The sequence below is a fragment of the Penaeus chinensis genome, chromosome 16 (genome assembly GCF_019202785.1).
Source record: "Penaeus chinensis breed Huanghai No. 1 chromosome 16, ASM1920278v2, whole genome shotgun sequence".
NCBI classification, from domain to species: domain Eukaryota; kingdom Metazoa; phylum Arthropoda; class Malacostraca; order Decapoda; family Penaeidae; genus Penaeus; species Penaeus chinensis.
Genome location: NC_061834.1, coordinates 12,375,818 through 12,390,817, shown reverse-complemented (window position 1 = coordinate 12,390,817; position 15,000 = coordinate 12,375,818). Strand labels below are relative to the sequence as shown.

The window sequence follows — 15,000 nt, the reverse complement described above, 5'->3', positions numbered from 1 at the left end:
TCTTCCAACTCAAGGGTAGAGGGAAAGCTTCCCAGGACTTGACGAGTTGCAGGTATTTAAGCTTACCTGCTAGTCTTAAGTAAGAGATGAAGGGGTAGAAGATCCCATCAGAGCCCGCGGCTAAGCGAGAAATGGTTTTGTTTTTCTTGTTCCCTTACAGAAAAGATAACATGTGAGTCATTGGGTTTGGTTGCCCTGTCTGTGATAAGAGCAAGTCTGCCTGGTTGTAGGTGTTCTTGGTTTGCCCTCAATTCAGCTGACTGACTATTGCTGCTTGTTCACACAGAGAACTTATGCACTAGCCTGTTTGCCTCTGGTTGAGGGTCGAGGTGTATGCACCTCGGGGTTGAGCAGATGGTAGCTCGCCCGACCCATTGCCACAGCTCTGTAAGGGTGGGCTAGTGGCCAAAGGAATCACACCATTCCAGTCCCATTTCCTGCCTGACTCTCTTGGCCGGTTCATTGGCATCCTTGACAATTTCCCTTAGGAAGGCTTAATTATCAGTGTTTTCTGCATATGTTCATTCTGTGGTTGACCTTTATCTCATCATTAAAGTACCAGGAGACTTTGGAACTCCTGAACCAAGACCGAGTTTTAGGTATGGTTTGTGAAACTGCTTGATTTATGGCATTGACAAGTTCGGCCTCAAGCACATCCATGTTTTCACTCTGTGGGGTTTATAGCATCTAAGGCAGTGGGCCAAAACATTCTGAAAGGCTTGCCAGATGACCTTGTCTGTTTTCTATCTAGGAGTGTGCTCTGGCACTGAGGTTGGGTCAGCATCCAGGAGAATGGTAACAGTGCCATAGTGGTAATTTATGACCACATCGACACACCATCTAATTCTCTCCACCAGAGCCACAGTGGCCAAGGAGAGGTTTTGGACCCCTCCTTTGACATGTGACTGCTCTTAGGTGTTAAGAAGAGCGACCTCTGATCCCCAAAATGGAGCCAGGATTGGGTGGTGTGCATTGAAGTCTACCCTACGATCACAAGGTATAGTGCTGCAGACCTGGCTGATGTTTAAGCTCCTACAGCTTGGCCTGCTGTACACATTGAACAGCTTGAGGGAGCCCTACCAGGTGTATCTCAATGGCAAGAGGTTCAACATTGTCTCCACAGTGCAGTGCATTAGCTATTGTGGAGCAGGGCATTGTTGCTCTGACTAGGGTGATCAAGCCTCTGGTGCCAGCTGTGCTTGGCAGCATGAAGGCATGGTACCCTGAGCAGCAAACAGTCCACTCTGTTAATATCTCCTGGAGCATGACAATGTCAATGTTCCTTAATCACGCTATTGCATGGAGAATGGCCTTTCTTGTATTAAAGCCATAGATGTTCCACTGTAGTATTCTCAGATTGTGTGCCATGATGTTACTCTGCATCAGTTACATCTGTGTTGTTGATAACGTCGATTCCGATACAGAGTTAGATTCCCGATCAATGGTGGTATTTGACATGTCGGAGTCTGACAATTCAACTGTGAAGTCTTCGCTGATTAAGGGATTGAGTTTTCTGTCAGGCTAGCTAAGGGTCTACTGGGAGGTGAACCTTTGTTAGTTCTGACTTCTGTTGGCTTGGCTTTTCTCTTTTCAGGCTTTGCATGTGTGTTCTAGCTTTACTTTTAGTAAACTCAGCCTGTTCTGGTACTAACTGCATAGATTCAGCCTTTTTTGAGGGAGGGGAATCTCGCCCTGAATAGGAGTAGAAGCTGGTTTGGTTCTGTCCAGTTTCCTACCCTTTAGGGCTGCAACAGTCTGGGTCATTGCCGTCATGGTAACCGTGACTGCCTTCTCCGCCTCCTCACTCGACCTCCCTAAAGCTACTGCTGCTGCAGTGACTACAGCAGTAAACAGGAGAGGTATATCTTCCTCGCCAAAGAGGAATTGGTCAGCGATTAGGAAGGATTTTGCAATGTTCTTCGAACCTTTACTCCTCTAGTTCTCTTGCTGAAAACTTGCAATGACCAGAAACTCCTTTTTGTTGGAGGAGTCTGGTGTCGGCTAGGAATGTGTTTCCTTCCTCATAGAAGGTTGGGGAGCCTTTTCCCTATTGCTATGTCCCCAGACATGGGTGCCTGGGGAGCAAGAACAAAGTCTGGTCGTTTTTTAGCAACCTCTTGTCGCCTGAGGGCCGCCTCCTGATAGAGCAAGCAAGGCTCCAGGCATTTGGCTGTTGTGTCCCTTTGGCCTTACTTTTGTGCCTTAAGGCACACCTCATTGTTGTGTGCCTTGCTACAGACACCACATTTGGGCTTGGCCTTACAGCTAACCTGGTGGTGACCATATTTTTGGCACGTGAAGCACCGAAGTGGCTCAGGCACATAGGTTCTAATATGTTGATACATAGTTGGGAGCGTCAGTTACCTCCCCTAGTTACCAAAGATTTAAATACCTACAGGACTGACTTGCAGGTCATGCAGAAGTCAACCAGGTGGTCTTCAGTGAGGTCCAAGTGAAACATTTCAAGAGAAACAACAATTACTTAGTTTGAAAGGAAAAAAATGAAAGGTAAAATAGATGCAATTCTGTTTACTATCTGCTCTATCTACCCTGCTTCTCGATCACTGACTGCATACTCTCTCTCTCTCTCTCTCTCTCTCTCTCTCTCTCTCTCTCTCTCTCTCTCTCTCTCTCTCTCTCTCTCTCTCTCTCTCTCTCTCTCTCTCCCTCCCTCTCTCTTTCTCTCTCTCTCTCTCGTGTGTTGTGTGGTGCAGCGGTAGCGATCTCGTCTAGCAATCTTGCTGACCTGCGTTCGAATCCTTCGCCGCCAGTGGATGGCAACCCCGGCCAGTCCTTGCACGCCGGGGATAATTTAGGGTGTGACACTATGTGACCTTTAACTCCTCGAAACTGAATTTTAGGAAATGTATATCTCCTTTTGTCTTATATATATTTATATTTATATATATACATATATTTGTTTATATATATATATATATATATATATATGCATATGTTTATATATATATAATATATATATATATTATATATATAAACATATGCATATATATATATATATATATATATATATATATGCATATGTTTATATATATAATATATATATATATATATATATATATATATATATGTGTGTATATATATATGTGTGTATGTAAGTATGTGTATAACTATGTTTACAAATATATATATATATATATATATATATATATATATATATATATATGTATGTATCTATATGTATATGTATATATAAACACCCACGCTCACACAAGTATCCCTTTTCCTTTTTGAATTAAAAACAGGCCGGGGAGGGGAGGAAAACTTCATGGCCGAGGAATGTGAAAAAGGCATATATCTCAGACTCTTTTTGCCCCGCGTATGGCGGCGGTTCCTCTAATTAATGGACCTTCTTTAAAAACGGCACGTGATCAATGTCACGAGGCCGAACTTATAATGTGGTTGTATTTTTTTCTGTTATATGGGAATATATTTTGAAGATTACAGGATAAATTAACAGGGGATGGACAGTAAATAAGTCATATTATTTATAGGAGAAAACAAAATTTTACTGAAGCATGCAAGTCGATTTTGCTCTATAGTGCCGACCAAGACTGGCTTTAGTACACGTAATGTAGAGAAGGGGAAGTATGATTCACACTAACGAGGCTTCATGCGATTTGTTAGCATGAGAACAGTAGCCAGTTATAAGAATTTACAAATAACCTTAGCCATGGAGCTAAAAAGCTAGCGCCCAGGAGCTTTTCCGGCGGAGTCCAGGGTGGGGACCCACCCTGGACAGGTTCCCTCGGTTTTATTGCCCAGCTTATTTCGTGCTAAAATCTGTGCGCGACTCATGCCTCGAAATTCAATATTTTTTTCTTCAAGTGGGCCAAGTCAGTTAACTTATATTTAACAATTTATTTATATATCATTTTTGATTGGTTGTGATCCTTGTTATTTCAGAAATAGTTCTCATAATTCCTATACTAATAACGCACGGGAAAAACGCACTAAACACTAAACACAGCACTCAGCTGACAGCAGACTGGATCGTAAAATGATATTCATTTAACCATAATACCAATATCGATTTCCACACTATGTCACTTGGGGACCGGCTTACAACCGCATATAGTTTTCAAGTATCCAAATCAGACTACGTGCTTAAAACGTCCCCCCCCCCCCCCCCCCGGCCATCACGCTTCGTAAGCGCTGCCACAAACACAGCTGATATATTACGTAATCAAAATGACTGACGCACACATGGTCGGCTTATAAGTTGGCAGGCGGGTCCCCCTACGCCACCCCATGACGCTACCACCTGCGCCAGAGACACCCTCAGGAGTGCTCGAAATGCGTTATGATAACAATTGATTTAAGTAGATAAGACATAGAAGCTGAACATATAAAGCCACTTCTTGGTAATGAGAATACGATAAGCGGTCACGAAGAGGTCCTCGGCCGTGCATGAAGAGGAGCCAAAAATGGGCGCGAGGGATGCGTGGTAGTCGAGCGAGACAGTCTAGTCTTTGGGGCATCACGACGAACTTCGATTTTACTCACGTTTGGTCACCGACAAGCGGTTGTCACTAAAAACCTGATTTGTTTTGAGTGTGTGCGAAAATTGAGATATGTCATAATTATTATCGCAATGTAGATGTACAGTCTGATACGACAAGGTTTCCATAGAGCTTGATGGAATCGTCGAAGCCAAGAAGAGGCCATCGGTTAGAATGAGACAAGGGAGCTGTACGTAGGGCGGCTGTTGGAGAGGGAATGTGAGGGGTATTCTCGAAACTTCGGGCAAACAATGAAAGGTTCTGAGACACAGCTTCAGTTCAGGTCTCTCTATAGGAAATATACATTTACCTCAGTATAAATACTGAGGTAAATGTGTTCACTTCAGCTAATTAGAATAAGCAAAACCATACTTCGGCCTTATATGTGGAAGAAGTGATCCCTGTAACATATTTCCGTCATGAAGTAAAGGCATCGGAGAGAGAATTTTCTTCGGAGGAGGAGAGGAAGGTGGGTAACTACATTAAAAGATTTAATTGGCGTCATATTTGGTTTCCATTTGTTTCTATCAGCAGCGGTCACGTAATACTGCATCGTATTCGATGTTCATTCTTTAAAATTTGCCTAATGATCAAGAGCAAGCTTTACACGTTACAGTGAACAGACATGTAGAAATAGATGTAGAAGATACATGCATATGCACATACATACGTAGGTACATTTTGGCTGCTAGGGTTACTCCGTTGGAACTAGACCCACGGCGCTCGCCTGCTGCCGGAAAGACCGTCGCCAGCCTTCCTCCGGCTCCTCCGAGAGAATGAGATTCAGCGGGTGGCGGCGACTGCTCATTTGCCTGTCCTTTCCACTGCAGTCCAGGGCTGACAGAGCCAGGCTCAGCCACAGCTGACCGCCTACGGAAAGCTCACCTCCGCTGCCCGCCCTCCTTCAGCTCTGTCCCCTGCCCCGCACCCTCTCCTACAACCCGTGCGAGATGCCCCATACCCTGTAAAGTGTCACTTGAGATCGAGGAAAGAATGTGTGTAAGAAAAACTCGGCTAAAAGCTGCCCTTCTCATGCGTGCCCGACCGTGCCCGTATCCCGGGACAGGAACATTCCAATGAAATTCTGGTCATTCTGGCCGCGCACCGCCCCATCACTCCGTCTGCGCCCGCGGGTGCGAGGGCCTTTTAGTCAGCTGCACAGCGAGCCTGAGTATAGCGTCGACAAGGTCGACCTAAAGACGCTGACCGGGGCTTATGCACTATTTTTCTCGTCTCCGCTCCTCTGCAAAACGCCATCCATTGCCTCGCATTTTTACTCTTCTATTTTTCCTCAAGTTCTACTCGTCCTGTTTTCATTCACTCTCCCAGATATCTGACATTTCCATGCTTGTTTCTCCTACAACCCCTCCTCCTCCCCCTCCTTTTCGCACTTACTTCCATTCTTCTCTACCGTTATCTCTCCCCCTTGACATAAATATATTGTCGTTACCTTATTTACAAGGTGATGGAGACGAAGCATATGTGTGTATGTGTGGATATATATACGTGTGTATGTGTGCGTGTGTGTGTGTGTGTGTGTGTGTGTGTGTGTGTGTGTGTGTGTGTGTGTGTGTGTGTGTGCGCGCGCGTGTGAGAGAGAGAGAGAGAGAGAGAGAGAGAGAGAGAGAGAGAGAGAGAGAGAGAGAGAGAGAGAGAGAGAGAGAGAGAGAAAGGGGGGGGGGAGACAGAGAGACCGACCGTGTTAAGACAAGTTATAAATGTTTTGATGCCAGTAGGTGTGTTGCATAACGTATGTGGAGGGGCATGGAGCTGCTAAGGCGGAACCTAAGAATGAGGGGAATGCGCACCGCTTCCCCGCCTCCCTTCGAGGCATTCACTCGGGCTCCGGTCATGACTCACTCACTCCTCGGGTGATCCTTCCCTCGCCCAGCTGATTTCCCTGTCACGGAATACTAATGATGGACGGCAGCTGAGTACTCTACCGCTCACCCCCTCATAACACTCCAACAGCAGCACGTTATTTAAGAAGCTTTGATTTTTGGTACCTTTATGGAGTCAGAAAAAAAACAAATATTACCTCCAGACTTTGTATGCATTAGTCTCGGGAATTGCAACTCGAACACATTTTTCTAATCCAATCAGTAGAGCTTTGCAACTTATCCAGAGGATTGTGTAGAACTATGGTACGATTCTGGGGGGGAAATGCTACACATTGCAACACGGCACAACGCATGCATGCCTTAGTCCGAATTAAATCCCCGGAGAGATTCAGCATCACGATTACAAGCAGCTTCTCACTTCGTCAAAGAAACGCGTCGTTACATTTGTTCCAGGATTTAAGGAAATGTATGTAGATTCTTACGTATTATTCAACATAAGGAACACAAGCACAACTTTACTTACTTAATTAGCTATTACTTTATGTGAAGATAGTTCTTCTTACTGTAATATCGAAGGCCAGTTTTAGGTACTGAAATATGGATTCTATGCCCTGCCATGGTTCGTCATTTAATTAGTTTACACTTAAAACCGTACGTATCCATAAGAAATGGTTTATTTGATTGGTAAAATAGTTTTATTTGATAGTCAACGCCTCAGTTATTTGCCCTGGGTAACACGAGTTTTATCTATTTCGTTTATTTAGTTATTAATTTTGTTTATATATATTCATTGTTTTATTATTACTTATCTCTCCCTTATTCTGAATATTTTGAGGTTTTGGGTTTAGCTGTAATTGCACGAAGTTCGAAGGAACGAGGTGGGAGCCGGAATTCAGGAATCGGCGACACTTGCTAACTCATGGCACCCAAATCATGGTGCCAAAGGAGGCAGGTCACTGCAGCGACGGTCATGCTGGAAGAAACGATCACCAAAAACTGCTAAGGACCTGACGACAGGACTGGCAAAGTGCAGAGCAAATTGGTGACAGGGTGCGGGTGGCGGAGTGAAGCGCTGTATCGTTGATGACAAGGTTGGCAATGTGTGGACGCGCAGCGGAGTAAGAGTGCCAGGCCATGACTCACGGCTGGGCTCCATTTGGGATTTTACATTATTCAAATGAATATAACAACCTCAGAAAATCACCACCGTTGCTACGATACACTGATGACTTTGCATTAGTCACACACTCTCCCCTGCTACAGTGAGACCACTTACGGAGCCTTGGACAAATATCTTCAAGCAAACTCATTCCCAGTCTTTGCGGGAGGTTTCGGGTCCACTGTTAACATCCGCAATGAATGTTAACAGTGGACTTTATGGTAATATCAGTATGAAAGGCAACGTTCTTTCAAGCATACGCCATGTAGACATGTCTTCCCGCATGAAAATAATGCGGGGAAATGAAGCCCCCAACAGAAGCACAGAACATTCCCTGGACGAAGTGCCTCGTGCGTCCCCTCAAGCAGCAGCCGGGCCTGATTAGGGAGTGTCACGCTGTGTGAAAATGTTGACTGCATCAGAGTCCGTCGCGGCGTGAAGGACTGAATCGCCGAGGCCATCGGGGGGCGCGCCCTCTGCGCAGGAAGTGGGCCAATGGGATTTCAGACATAAGCATAAATTATCCTAGATACCTGTCACTGAATGCCTCAAAGGCAAATAATCTGCCGGGAGCGTACTGCGAGATTAGATGGCTGACTACCTGGCTGTGTGTTCGTAAATATTGAGCGATATATTCACAATCGGGGAAAATGTCTGGATGCAACAGCGTGCATACCCCGCGAGTTATAAATTTTAGATTTTGATAACAAGACATTTGGAAGGTGAACATGAAATAGTAATAATATATAATAATATATAATGCAACACGGAAAAATATTTCAGAAAGACGTTTGCTTTGATTCATTAAACCACGAAATAAAGCTGAAAAAAGGAAGGCAGGCGTGTCACCTGCTAAAGCCAAGGGTACAGCAGACTGAGAAAGATCGGTAGGTAAGATTTACAACAAAACAATCAAGGGGACGGTAACGAATACCGGGAAATCAGCTGCAACATGATCGAAAATACCTTGTTTTCATTTTTTTCTGCAAGTTTACATGAAATGATGTATGCACCGCTTTGATATTAGCTGTTTTAAGATTTAAACATTCAAGTTAAGATGCAAAGACTGAATCAACTATATACTGTGAAGGAGGAGGCCGTGTCAACTGAACACCTCCGGCCGAAGGTGTAACTCGGTGTGAATGATAGGCAGCTTGCGTCTTGAAGGCGAAACGGGGAAGGCAGAACTTTCTACTGTGGATTTCTGAAAAATCAAAACAATTATCAAATGAATAGTTAAAATAAGATAAAGAATTAAAACCAAAAAAAAAGGAGATATGTGTGTAATTTCGAAGAGAGAGGGCGAATTATATAATATAAGTACCTTTTCGAAACCATGTTCATTATTAAGATAGGTAAATATCTTCCCTTCCAATTAACAAATGTCAGTCTAAAAGTACGCCTGCAGGAGGTATGAAGAATCTCTCTTTTTTGAGGGCTAGAGATTCGAGCAGACACATGTCAGCGCTGCGGTTCAAAAATCACAGAGACTGCGTCAGTTAATCAAACGTCAGCTGCAACGGAATAGGTAAATGCTCCTTCCCGCTGGCTCCTTCCCAAGCGCCATAACTCTCACACATTGCTACAAACACATAACGCGCCGCAGGTACACTTGGTGTCACTTGCACTCGCCTATGCACGTTTTTATGATCTTATCATACACTAATCCCACTTTCTATCTCACATTCGCATTGTGAACATCTCCGATGACAACATTACAGACTGAACGCGCAGATCTGATGTTGACAGAGAAGCCATAAAAACACGCTTAGCCACATACATCTCTTTAATGAAGGAGGCCGGGGGAGTCGATGACAGGCGGCGCGGGGACGAGGCCTCGCGCAGACAAGGTGACTATTTGGCAATTCGGAGTTGGACGCTCCCGCGCCCCGGCGTCGGGCTCGTCTCATAAACCACTGAGCACATAAGAGCCTGACAGTAATAACCTGGCTAGGATTTAACAAGGGCTGGTGCTCTATTCACTAACGATACTAAGTACGGAATGAGGGGGAAATGCGGATGTCAGCTGCTTACGTTAACTACCCAAACTACCATTAAAAACGGGTAAGACTTTTTGTGGCTACCTTAATGGAAGGAAACCTACGCACAATGCATCACTACTAACCGGGAAATTATGTATTCACACATATTGCTAAAGATTAACAATCAGTCAAACCACGGTTTTGCCAATTGCGTGGACTATTGGACTTCCAAGAATAAAAGGCTGCACTGACCCTTGAACACCGGCGGCGTAAACATCTTCGAAATCGCACAGATGTCCACCTGTCACCTGGCTATGTGTTGTTCCTTGTTAGCGCATTTCGGGCTGTCATATTCGTGGAGGCTGCGAAGGAGGGGATGCAGGAAAGGGGCTGAGCTTAAGCGAGGCTTCTTGATCAACTGACACGCAAGAAGAGGAAAACGCTCTTAGTAAATAGAAGGAAAAGAATCTAGTTTTATTTTCAATTTACCGGCTTGTCATCATGCCATATTTTGTTCCCAATTAAATTGTATGTGTATGTGTGTGTGTGTGTGTGTGTGTGTGTGTGTGTGTGTGTACATATAAATGTGTATATATGTATGTATGCATGTATATGTACACACACGCGCACGCGCACACATATGTATGTATGTATGCATGTATGTATGTAAGTACGTACATACATGTATATATATAGGTATATATATGCATACATACATATATGTATATATATAAATGTGTATACATATATATGTATATACATACATATATATCTATATCCATACATACATATATATATACTTAAAAATATATATATACACATATGTATGTGTGTGAGCATATATATATATGTAAATATATTTATTTATATATATACACATATATGTGTGCGTGTATATACACACATACACGTGCACAAACACACACATATATACATATACATATACATGTATATGTATATATATATATATACATGTATATGTATATATATACATATATATATGTATATGTGTGTGTGTGTACACACATATATGTGTATATATATACATATATATATACATACATGTGTGTGTGTATACTTGCATACATACATATATACAGATATGCATACAAATGTATATATACATATATATACATACAAGTGTGTATGTGTGTGTACTTGTATACATACATATATGCATAAACGTGTGTGTCTTTGTAGAAATGTACACACACACACACACACACACACACACACACACACACACACACACACACACACACACACACACACACATATATACATATACATATATATATGTATATATATATATATGTGTGTGTGTGTGTGTTGTGTGTGTGATATATATAATTCAAATTATCATAGAACTTTGGCCTTGTATAGAAGCCGCTCCCCAGCCTCAGCCACCTTATCAACAATGGAATATGCGGTCCATCTTTTAACTATTTTGATTATACTCTAAGAAGCTGCTCTTCTTTGCAGATTATAAATAAAAGATTCATGCAGTCTTCATAGACTCTCCGCTACATACAATCAAACTGATTCACGAGCTACACAGTGGTGCCTTTGTTATATATAATTATGTGTTGTGTCGAAGCCGATCTCCGCGGCATGCGAGGAGTCTTTGTGGATATAAATAGAGAGGATTTTTCTCTCGACTCGCTTTCTCACTTGGGCAACTTCGTGTCACATAATGAAATGGGGATGGCGCGCGCTCGCCCCCAGCGCCAGCGCCGCTCGCCGTGCGCTGCGAGAGGTGCTGGCAGAAGAGATAGTGGGAGCCTTGTAATGTTAATAAGGGTTTTATTGATAACGGTATTAGTGATTTTAATGATGATGGTGATCACCACCGTCATCATCTTAATCACAATCATCCCAGTAACAATAGTGATAATATTGATAAGAGATTTCATTCATGTCGACGTTATAGACCGCCGAACGCAAAACAACGTACGTCATTCAGCTGTTTCCTCGAATGACATCTGAGAGTTCCCTTTGTTTCTACTTGACTCCAAGATTTCGAGCCCTGAGCACCGACACAACTCGCAACAGAAACCGAGTTTGACAATTCGCTAAAACAGATCTAATTACGTCACGATGACACATTAACCTCTAGCTGATGAAATGATGATTGAGTCGCAGCAGTACAGCCGACGATATAACCTATTAACTGAGTTTTTTAAAACTAATATTATGTAATACCCAATTTGAAATTCAATGCAAGCTTCGAGACTGTTGGGAAGCTTTAGCTCTTCAGAAGGGAACCTGATTGTCGGCATCATGAAACGCCATTCTAAAATGTTCCTAAAAATGTGAATTGATTTAATTTTGAACGATTACCTAGCCTTTAGCATAAATTTATGTTATTTAAATTACGAAAATACTCCCAAGTTGTAGTTTTTGGCAGATACAAATGATGTATTGTAGAATGATCATTGATTAGACTGATGGTAGAATGAAACAATTGTTTCTTTCCGCGACGCATAAAGGAAAATTCTCAGGACGGTCGAGGAAGTCCAAAATCAATTGCTTCTCAAAGAACTCCACGCAATAATAGACTCCTCTGTCTTTTACTGTTAAGTATTCTTCAAGTTTCCCTGCGTATCAGTTATATACCATCTCTTTTCAATTACAAGAAAAACTAACAGTTGGAGTCCTTTTGATTAAACCAGGAAGCCTGTTTTAACCTGAGAATCAATTCATCACGAATACGGCGAATTAATTTGTCCACGCTTATGTTGGCAGCTGAGAGCGAACAGCTGCCTGGCTTCTCGCGAAGCGACTCGGTGCTTCAGAGGCCCAGCGCCGTCGTCTTGCCTGTCGATATGCGTGCGGATGTGAACAGACAGTGATAGTCAGCTGCAACAACAGTGAAATAATGTCATTAATAAGGCAACAGGAAAAACGGTTGTGATAATTGGGATAATGATATTGATGATAACGATAATGATGGCAATGCAAGTGCTATGGTAACAACAACAATAAAATAATAATGGCAATAATAACGCCAGCAACAAAGCATCTGTATTGAGAAAATGATAATGATAATATTAATGTAATGATAATAATAATAATGATAATAATAGCAATAATAATAGCAGTAGTAGTAGTAATAATGATAACAATAATTATATTGACATTAATACTAATAATAGTGATAATGATAATAATATTAATAATGATAACACCGATAATGATATATTGGCGTTCAAGAATCTTTTATTTGAACTAAATATTAGTTATATTATAATAATAACAACAATAATAATGGTAATAGCAATAAACTATTCATGATAATGATAATCATACCAGACTTTCAAATACAAGTGGCCGGGCAGAGGCAGACTCCTCAGGAGGTGTGAAACACGTCGACCTTCTCTGTCGGCCCTCCATTAGGGGCGATGGAAGAAGAAATTGAAAAGAAAAAGAGTGAATATTGTCAAGATTTCGTAGCCTAATCCATGTTATAATATCACTGCGATTACTTCGGTTAAACAAAGAAAGAATAAAGAAAAAAGAAACCGACACGTGATAAAATAATTAAATGATGCCTCTACAACACAAACGCGCGACTTCTGTTGCATCTGTCCTCTAACTCACTCTTTGTAGTTGCCTTGCACTGTGATTCAGCCTTCTCCCTCCATTAATTATTAGGGCAATGCCTAGGCTTAAGTATAGTCCTCATTTTTGATAAGTGTTGTTCAACCTGGCATCCCTAAAATAGGATCTTAAGATGTAATGGTTCAGAAAAACTTAGCCATATGGATGCAAGCGGGTATCCACCTTGTACCTAACTCGCGTCATCAATGCGAGTTCCGTCGCCGGTGCTTGCTACTTTACTGTTAATCCTTGAAAAAAATTTAGATAGAGATGCGCGTCATCTTCAATGTTAAGCCCTAGTAATGTTATCCAAGTTTACCAGTTAGCTATATGTCGTTCAACGTCAGTAGAAAGTAAGTCGAATAAGAGCGACGGGCGACGAGTGGACTGTAACGTCATAATCGCCTTTACTAAACCCCACAAAAACTCAATATTCTGGATTCTGCATCACGAGGCTATCACGTGGCAATAAAGTTCTGCCACGAAAGATAATAATTGGGATGCTTCCCCGACCGATACAAAGCTCTAGTGTTCGCAAGGTGCACCACAGGACACTTCCCATCACATCACTAGATCAGTATTGCGTATGTCATCTACCTTGAGTAGTAAATTGGATGTTCAGCTTCGCTGTGAGTGGTGATTCACTATGGGATGGCACGCAGTGACAGAAGTGGATCAGAAAAATAATTCTAGGCTAGTGCCATGCCCGCGATTGGAATGTCGTCCAAGTAGGTTCTGACTCTCGCAACCTACCACCGGGCATTCTCGACACCGCGGCGTCAGAGGATGTCTGCGAGAATGCCCTAATCTAACTTCATGCCAACGCGATGGTTTTGATTCGTTTGACACGCAAAACTGAACACCGGTCAAATTTGCGTTCTCTACATGCGACAAATTGATGCTCGGCTGGCAACGCCGGAAACACCCAGTATCTATTAATTGTTAATGTATGATGTTGTACCATGGTTTTAAAAGTCGGTAAGTGACGCTGGCACAGCTGGAAGTCCTTAACGTGCCAACCCTGGCGTCTCATCATGGCTGAGCATGACCATAAACTGAACCGTCAAACGGACAATTAAAAGTCCTTGGTCTGCGTCGTATAGCACACGACATCACCCAGCGAGCTCCCACGCGATATACAAGGAGTGACATTTTCCCGCTGGCATTTTGTGATCACGCGGCATTCGTATACTTGCCTGTAAAGTTTATAACGGAAGTAGCACTCGTAAAATCGACTCCACAAAGCATGCAGAACATCAATAACAACATACGAGCGCCACACGCGTTGCCAGTGGTTTATTTCATTTAAGTGTTCGAACTGTACACCGACTCTTAAAACTTAACATTACATGTACTGGTAATACGGAAGCCTGGTAACATACCATAACGTTTAGGCTCAGAGGTGACGAATGATGTCGTAGCAACGTCTATTCATCCTCCGGTGCATATCTTGCTTATGGAAACCAACAGGAATCTACTGTTTTTTGGATGCACTTTGACAAATGGAGAAGGGGGGGGGGGTTAGAGGAACAGGAAAAATAGAATACAAAGACATACCAAGAGTGTGAGTGAGAGATAGAGAAGAGAAAGCTAGAGAGACAAAGACAGAATACAAAGACAGCGAGAGAAAGAGGGGGGGGGGGGGCGGTGAGCCAGAGAGAAAACAGTACTAGTGAGAGAGAGGAGAAACCTAGAGGAAGAAGAGGAAATAAAATAAAAAGACAGAGCGATAAAGACCGAGAGAGAGAGAGAGAGAGAGAGAGAGAGAGAGAGAGAGAGAGAGAGAAAGAGAGAAGATAAGCATATCCGAAATATCCATATTTCTCATTATTGGATGCGGATATAATTTTGGATATTTTATCCATCATTAGGAAATTGGATACCAGGTTTCATAAAAT

The 15,000-nt window shown here is 42.5% G+C and overlaps 1 protein-coding gene across 2 annotated transcripts in view; it reads left to right on the top strand.

Moving 5' to 3' along the window:
- Positions 1-15,000, top strand: part of LOC125033538 (ras-related and estrogen-regulated growth inhibitor-like) — a 57,787-nt gene that overhangs the window by 27,496 nt on the left and 15,291 nt on the right. The window lies entirely within an intron of this gene.